This window comes from Colias eurytheme, chromosome 25 (genome assembly GCF_061535395.1).
Source record: "Colias eurytheme isolate Ceu_HAF_F1 chromosome 25, ilColEury1 Martin Lab GWU primary, whole genome shotgun sequence".
NCBI classification, from domain to species: Eukaryota; Metazoa; Arthropoda; class Insecta; order Lepidoptera; family Pieridae; genus Colias; species Colias eurytheme.
In genome coordinates this window covers 8,126,505-8,135,833 of record NC_143004.1, presented here as the reverse complement: position 1 = coordinate 8,135,833, position 9,329 = coordinate 8,126,505, and the positions used below count along the sequence as shown (strand labels likewise).

Below are 9,329 nucleotides of genomic sequence, written 5' to 3'. Positions count from 1 at the left end.
GTAGTTTAGGCGTGATTGAGTAACAGACAGACAGACAGAGTTACTTTCGCATTTATAATATTAGTATGGATGGACATTTGATACTCTTTCACGTAAAAACTACTGAATGAGTTTTTATGGAACTTTACAATTATATAGTTTAAACATCAGAATAACATATAGGCTACAATTTACCGCGGGAAAATAACTCTATCCCACAGGAAAAAATTGGTAAAAGTTTAAAATAAATTGCTTCAAATAAAACAAATACTTAAACATTTATTTTTTTAACAACATTTTATTTCGACACTTAATTACCAAATTACAATATTTATTATTTAAAATAGATGCCACCGTAAACTTGTCGCACAGCATCTCTGCAAAGCACTTTACTTTTCTTCCCGTCTGATTAGAAATGATTTGAACAAGGCCGAGAATGTTTTGAAGGCTTCCAATTTTCCCTGTGCTATAGCTTTAACCCAAACATCTTTTAATTGTTCTCAAGCCAGAAACCTGCAAATAACAATAAAATCCATACTTAAATAACTTTTTTCTCCTAACCTATTTGATTTAAAGCAGTCATTGTCAAAGTACCTTAGCAAAGTACGTATATTTGAATATTTCGTTTCTATTAAAGTATCGATAATTGCACAACACTATGGAAGTAATATTTTGCATTTTCTCTCAAAAATAAGCTAATTATGATTTCATTTAAATGATCAAGGGTAGATAAAACATAGATGATTTAGAAAATAACGCAAATTCACTGATTTATAATACAATTAGCCAAAAATTGATCAAAATCACTAACCTGTGAAATGACAAATTTCTATCTTCGTCCGATTTCACATTACTACGGATTTTACAGCCGTAAGCAACACAAGCCATGTTATCTTTAGTTAATTGTCTTTTCATAAAATAACAAATTAAACTAAAACACTCGTTTTTCACTTCAAACAAAATAATTAAAATAACCAAGCGATGATCACCAGACTGGTGATCAAAACAAATTGAAATGGGCCATGTCATTTCAAACTGTCGAACTGACATATATCTGTTCTCTTTTTTCGCATGACATTTTGCCATAAGCCAAAAAGGCCAAACTAGTGCTTTATTGTTCAATTAATTGTTACTTCTCCAGGCTTGATAATTGCTCCGAGATGTGAACTTTTCATTTTCACAGACAATACAAAACTCGATTATAAAACCTTGCTGTTCACAAAGATTCTGTTGTACAAGTGATTGATGTTTTGAGAAAGTTCACTTAGTCATCGATTTGCGAAACTGTGTTTATTATAATTTGTAACATACTGTGCGATACGAGCACTAGAGTTGAGTCAGCGATACTTTCTGAATGCACGGAGTACATTGCTTGCTTGGCGTAATGAACATACCTAAACATTCTAAATAAATCACTACATAGTATAAAACAAAGTCGCTTTCTCTGTCCCTATGTCCATATGTATGCTTAAATCTTTAAAACTACGCAACGGATTTTGATACGGTTTTTTTTAAATAGATAGAGTGATACAAGAGGAAGGTTTTAGTAGGTATATAATTTATTATGTTTTAGACAAAGCGGGCGTAGCCGCGGGAGGAAAGCTAGTAAATAATAAATATAGTGAACAACATGCACATACATGGTTGAAATTCCATATACTATTTGATTACTTAGAACTTAACTACTCACCTACGTTAGAATAAAAATATTATGTACTTACTTATAAACGTTATTTGTACATATTGTATGATAACTATCTATAACATAAATAATAAGTCAGAACCTTAACATACATTTGTTAAAAATCAATAAGTAGGTAAGTACTATACAGAATGTCCCACTGTTGGTAGGAGGTTATAGTTTTGCATACGCTGAGTACGTAAAAAATACTTATAAAATTCCAGACGCATTTTTTTTTTTCAAATAGATGAATTCTTAAAACTCTATGTGTACACCCCTAACAAGCAATCGCCCAACTTTGCCACCATGCTTATGTTTTCATAGACAAAATGCTCACATTAGAGAAGCGTTATATGCCGGCTGCGCGAAGCTAGAGAAGAAAACACGGATTTTCAGGAAAAATTTAGCAAAAAATTTTTGACATAATTATGTTGTTTAAGTATTTTTTACGTGATGCAAAACTACAAGTTCCTTCGCGCTTATTATACCAATTAACACCCTGTATTGTAATAATTCATAAAAAAAACTGGAATTATTTTATTTTACCCTGTTGAAGTGAGCGAAGTTTCGAATAACATGAATAAAAAACTGGTTTTAAATTCCAAAAAGTATTAAATAGGCCACGTTTAATCACACGACAATATATTATTTCTTTGTAGAATATAACTCTATTGCATTCCTTACAATAAAAGCAAGGGCCTAGATAACCCTTTCTATTTTTTACATGGGGTAACATGTGTAATATAAGAAACTGTTGAGCTACCTACCTGACGTGTGACTCGACCTTAGGACGTTTTACCTAGTTATTTATAATATCTTCTAAAACAAATAGACTTTTATTGAATTTTTATTGAATTAAATTGTTATTGAACATCAAGTTTTCATATTTCATTACAAATTTATTAGAATGACTAACCGAAATAAGTGCATACATTTGGCGTCAATGTTATAATTCTAAAAAAAATAATTACGATTCACTGTCGAAAAATAAGCGACATTTATTACAACAATAACAGCATAATTAAAAAAAAATGTTGTGTGGTTTTATGCAACCACGGTAAAAGTGAAACTGTTCGAACGGTTCCGAACACTGCTTTGTGTAGCGCATGTCGCGTGACGGTCGGCTGCCGAGTAGGTACCTATACCTACTCGGCAGCCGCGATACACGCGACATGCGCTACACAGACCAAAAAGTTTGAGACGATGTAATAAAAGTTTCACTTTAAAAAAAATTGAACTGTCAATGTAAAGCGCGCGAATCGTTCGCGCCGCCAGACAGGAAAATACAACATGGCGTCAAAAGAAGCGGTGAAATCGAACATATGGTCGCGTCTCGAACGCGAGATAGCCTTATAAGTAACTGATTTTTTAATTTTGCAACTCCCGTTACGATTGCAGTGAAATTTGGGATGGAGATGGAGCCATGCCTTCTGAATATGTTTATGCTTTCAACTTGCCGTAAAAGCAGAGATGTAGCCTGGTTTGCGTCTGAAGCTCTTTATGGCAACTTAAAATAAATAGATGCCCCACTCGCCTTAGGTATAAACAGTTGGAAGAAAAGTTTTTTTGTATGATATTATAAATGATGAATATAAAACCTGTCACACATAAGTTAATCTCCTCTCAGACAGATTTACTCGTACTCGGTACCTATGGAATTAATGTACCTAGATTACCTATTGTAATAACCATTTTTAAACCTATTTATTCTATTCTATTTTTCGTAACAAAAAATGCTATCCATGACTCCCAAGTTTCAATTCAGCCTTATAGGTACGCATATTTTTTCAGGTAGGTATTTTATGATAAGTTTGGGGAGGATAGTTTAGTTAATTCACCTTTATACTTAGGTTGGTATATATTAATTACCTATTATGTGTAATAATTATTATTACTAGGTACTTACCCTTATACTTACCATTATGAATTAAGGTGATGAATTAATTTTTCTAACATTTACGGCCCTTTTCAAACCTTCGTAATTTTTATATTATTAAAGTTGTCGTGATGAAAATTCTTGACAAGAAAGTTCAATAGTAACACAATACGACTACCGTTTTAGAAACATGATTCCATTATATTTTCTCGATAGAAAAAAAATACAAAGTTATCATTGTTATTTTTTTTTAATCTCTGGCATCTTCAAAATAACAAACGTAAAGTTACGACTTTTTGGATATTAACTGTAAAATATACAACCTATACGTCTACCGTGTTAGAATTTTGAAATATGCGATGGTTTTGAAATAAACAAGAAATACTTGAAATTAGCGCGCGACCAGCCAATATAGCGAGAGCCGCCCTGTACCTTCCTACCCCGATCGCTGCACGAGTCATTCCCGCTACGGCCGTCACACGGGGAACTTGTGTCGCTCGCGCAATCGTAAAAAAGGGTGACAACACGATAAGACAAAATGAGACAAATGGGGACAATAAAGAAAATAAGAAGAAGAAACATAAAGGTTGGAGGAAAAAGAATGCTTACAATTGGAACAAATTAATGAAGTAAGTTGGTTTTATTTTAAATTTGATGATAATTGTATTATAGACGATGTTTGATATGTACCCCTGTTTTAAGTACATAACGAATGTGTAAGATTTTTTCATTTATAGCATAAATAATCTGTTCAGAAATCCGGAATCCAGAAGGAAAATAAACCCACTGATTGTTCACAATGTGAATCCACTCCTTCGTAAGTACCTTTATTCAGTCAAAAATGTATGTTATCAAAGCTCTACTGGTTTTATCGCATGATTCCATTTTTAGCAAAAAGCAACAAAGTGCAAAGAAATAAAAAATCATGGTGAACTTAGTGGAAGTATGGCGGACATAATATGGAACAGGAGCTCATTGGAGTAGTATTATATTTAAAAAAAATACGAAATAATTTCAAGAATTACATTTCTTAGAAGGTGGTAGATAAGTATGTTGTATAAAGAATTTGATGTTGATATTTATTTCATTTATACTTACTACACCTGTGCGGGAAATTGCTTAGTAATAAAACAGGTTTATATTCATATTTACATAGTAATGTGAGTTTTCATTTCGAAAAATTTTGTGTAAGTATATTAAATTGAGTTCCTGGGTGATCTGGAAACACAATTGGGCCCGGAAGATGGCGCTGCAGTCACTCCTCCTAATGACATGAACCGATTTGGATGAATATTTGTGTGCACATTTCATTTTTGTGGGATAATTGGTTGATTCGCTTTCACATTAGCTAATATTATGTATTTTTGTTGTTAGAAAGTAAACTTAATTTAATGTTTATAATACATTATTATTGGTATAAATAAGCCAGTGTTCGTCTCACATTGCTGTACCTGCCTACCTACCCTACCAGGGCCTAACTTTGTTCTGGCTATTTTATTTTGATTATATGTAATGAATAATTACAATTATAATAGAGTGCAAAAAATAAATACATGCGTCAATATATTTTGTGTTTTTTTTAAACAATTTTTTTATTTAAAAAAATATCATTCCGACCGTGGCTTTGCCCGCGTGGAATTAGATTATATCGTGAATCCTGTCTTATCCCACAGAAGTGTTCAGTTCGGATAAAAAGTATCCTATGTGTAAATCCAGGCAATTAGCTTTATTTTATCAAAATTGGTAATGTAGTCTTGACGTGATTAAGTAACAACTAACAAAAAAATATACAAATTAACATCCAAAGTTTCGCATCAGTTTTACTGTATTAGTGATATCTTCCACTCTTGACTTTGACTGAGAAGAATTAGGGTTTATAACTTCTTTCAGAAATATTACCTTTCATTTCTGGGCATGACGTAATATCTACGTCAGCATCAAATTCTATCTAAATCCATTCAGTAGTCCGCGTTATTGAGTACCATTTCATTTTTTCAGAGTAACAATATTTTTTGTTATTTTAAAGATTATTTATAACCTGTATTATTTTGTAATAAAGTAAACATTACGAAATAATAATAATTATTAATAATGTCTAAGTAGTTGTTAAAAAGAAGATTATTTGTTTATAAGCAAGAAAATAAAACCAATAAATCAACAATTAAATATATGTATAAGAATATTATAACTGTATGACGACTCCATACATGTTTGTCCCGAGTCGGATAGCGGCAGCGCGGCGAGTTTGCAAGAATGACTTCGCGCACACCCGCGTTCGCGATAGCGAGCTATTAGACTCCGCCCGCCAAGCAATAGATTTTTTTTGTGTATCGTCTTAATAAAAAAAAAATATGACCGATTAATACATTTCAATAATCGTCTAGTCCTTGGCACGGTCATAGAAATTAAGCTAATACCTACGTATTATTCATTATATTGATAACCTAGGTATAAGTTAAAGTACTTTGTAATTTTATCCAAATCCAATTAAATGCTTAATCTATTACTACTAGGTTCCAACCGGGGTTTTTTTTTTTTTTTATTTATTTATTTAAACAATTAGATTACAGAGATCCATTAATGTTAGTACGTGACTTATTAACTAATGTTAGTAAATATTAAAAATATACTAATTATTATCAGATGGTGAGGCACCTTATGCATAAACCTGTCGCTTTGAATGGACAAGTTCACGCACAAAGTGTCCCATGAAAGATGACATATATCTCTCTGAAATGATCATCATGAGACTGTTGCGACTGCGCCGCACTCTATCTAGAGTAGACGCTGTTTTTCTGCGTATAATTGCCCAGAAATCGTCAGTATGCGCATTTGCGAACATTCCAGACGAACTGCAGTAGCGAGGCAGTCCCAACAGCATTCTAAACGCATTATTATACATGACACGTAAGGCATTAAGCGATCTATCAGTATAGTTAAACCATAGACTACCCGTGTAGAAATTTTGACAGTAGGCTTTAAAAAGCGTGATTTTCACTGGATTACTACAACGGGCAAATCTACGGGCCAACATATTACATCTGATCGCCAATGCCCTACGCTCACGCTCTATATCTACATTATCCTTGAGGTCATTAGTAAGCATGTGTCCGAGATACTTAAACTCTTTAACTCTTTCAACTGTTAAAGCGTAAAGAGATATGTCAGACGTACATTTCCTATGCTTACCAACGTCCCCAAAAACAATGCATTTACATTTAGACACATTATAAAGCAGACCGTGAGCAGCTACATATGTCTCACAGACTTTGAGCATCTCAGAAATGGCACTTGCAGTCGGAGCCAGCAATACCATATCATCGGCATAGCTTATGTTGTTACAACTGATACCTCCGATCCGGCAACCAACCCTCATATTGCTGAGTTCGACAACAAGGTCATTTACGTTGTTTTGTGTGCGACGCGGACGTATAGGCACAGATTAGAGAATAGTTACTTCGTGTATGGCACCCGTTACACGCTCAATCTAGAATGTGATCCTTGATCATGATCATTGATCTCAATCCAGATTGACTGTGTAATGTATTTGATTGACGGATCGTAAAATCTGATCAGAAAATATCTAGATTTTTAGAAATCAACGATCTCGATCCTTTGATCGAGATCCAGATTGATCGTGTAATGTAACATGCTGTCAAATTACGTCAGTCTGCGTTCGGAGCGCGATGGTATGGGACGACAACACACAGGTGTAACCATTTTTAACAGATGATCAAAACATGCCTCCTTCATCCTGTAGTAATTTGCGTAATCCTCTTCCTCTTCCGTACTATAAATTTCATCTAACAAGTTCGAATGTGTATAGATGTTCCTTTTTAGTAGCCACGGTTTAACCCAGCGTTTCCTCTTCACGCGTTTTTTCAAATAACAGGCAATAATTGTCCGTATTTAAGCAAAAAGGAACCACCCAGCAAAAACGCACTTCTGAGATATCAAAGGATTTACAAAAACATTTGCAGCTCTGTCATATGAAGTAAAATTAAAATTTATTTTATTTAAATTCATTGATAAATTACTTATTTAAGTATGTGTATATAAATTTGCTCTGAATATTCTTAAACTTTCTAGATAATTAAGAAAATGTGCATGTGGTTCCTTTTAACATTTATCAATTGATAGGTTTTCTCTTATACAAAAAGGAACCACATCCCAGGGATTTAATGATATAAATGAAACTATGTATTTATAATATCGTAATTAAAGCTTTAATTAATAAAATATATAAAATAATACTTATATAGGACGTTTATTCGACGTTATCATCAAATTGGATTTCGAAATCCACCGTGTCTAGTCCATCTATGTGGTCTTCTATTGCATCATCACTAATGAGACCGTTATAAAAACTGTGCATCTTGTGGAATGAGATGTAATATGGACTGAATATCGCTAGAAGGTGAAGAAAGCTTCTCCAGAGGCAGCGATGTATAAGGTTCTTCGTTATCTTCTGTAATAAAAAGAAAAAAAGCTTTAAATCAAAACAATAAAGCCGCGTGGCTTTTATACGTAGGTATATGGCGACAGCAAAATATTATTAGTTCTTATAAAGCCGTGTCCCTACTAGACGACTAAGTATGTTGTATGTACATGCGCCATGTACAAAAAACTGGCTAAGTGCGAGTCGGACTCGCGCAACGAAGAGTTCCGTACCATTATCTATAAAAACGGCAAAAAAATCACGGCTTATTGTATGGGAGCTTCTTAAATATTTATTAAGCTATTGCATAGCTTCTATCGCGGGCCTTGAGCGCGGGGACTGAATCGAGAAATTCCGTAACGAAAAAACCTCATTCCGACGGGCTCGGAGGTGTGGCTTGAAGGCATATGCTATGCAATAGCTTTACCGCGGCAGTTCCCGAGTGCCACACGTCTTTTTTTATTCTGTTTTTTAGTATTTGTTGTTACAGCGGCATCAGAAATACATCTAAACGTATTTTACCAAAATAGTAGGTAGGTACCTAGATCATCGACAGTTATTTTTAAAACAGGGTTTAGACTTTAGTAGTTTCATCTCACAATGACAGATGAATCGTAACAAAATGACTCTTAATTCGACTCGCCTTCGTGACAACGTTCGTTAAAATACGTAAATCCACAGAGGATTCCTCTTGTACTTACTTAATGAACTATCTTCTTAAAATCACACCACAATCGGGAATGAATCAAAAGTGGATAAAGCGTACCTGCATCTCAGATTCAATAAGTACTTAAATGCATTAAATAAAACTACTTACCCGTTGTATCTTCATTATTATCTTCGGTGTTCGTCTCCAATGCTTTTCTTACCCATTGCTTGCTTATTTATTTATTATTAAACATTTTCACATTTAATTTTAAAGGTAATTAACAAAAACAATAGAACTTACTTCGCGGAGGAAAAAAACACCGTCACGTATTCGAACTACTTCGCTGAATGTCACCTATATTGACAGATGTTCGACGTTTTACTTTAAAAATTGGAGTTTTGCACTTTGAGCTTTTTAAGTAATGAAATACGTTGTTTTAAGATGAGAAGCATTGTAACAAGTCAAGGCATTTGGTTCCATATAGCGATGATGGGTTTCAGAATGTTTTACAATATTTATTTATGCATAATAGAACCGAATGCTTGTGGTTTTATTTTGCAATAAAAAATTACAATTAAATTATGTATTTATTTTACGCATAACCATACCACAGAAACCTGGTTCCATTTTGTGTATTAAAAATAATTGTTATTAATAGAAATATGTGTAATGTATAATGGTACCAAGTAGGTGTGGATCTGTTTTG

The 9,329-nt window shown here is 33.5% G+C and overlaps 1 long non-coding RNA gene across 1 annotated transcript; it reads right to left on the bottom strand.

Moving 5' to 3' along the window:
* Positions 1–7,523: 7,523 nt before the first annotated feature.
* Positions 7,524–8,859, bottom strand: LOC149897783 (uncharacterized). Its single transcript, XR_016458164.1, has 2 exons — positions 8,792–8,859; positions 7,524–8,004 (listed from the first exon to the last, which is right to left on the bottom strand). It is a non-coding gene; the product is annotated as an uncharacterized LOC149897783 (long non-coding RNA).
* Positions 8,860–9,329: the final 470 nt, after the last annotated feature.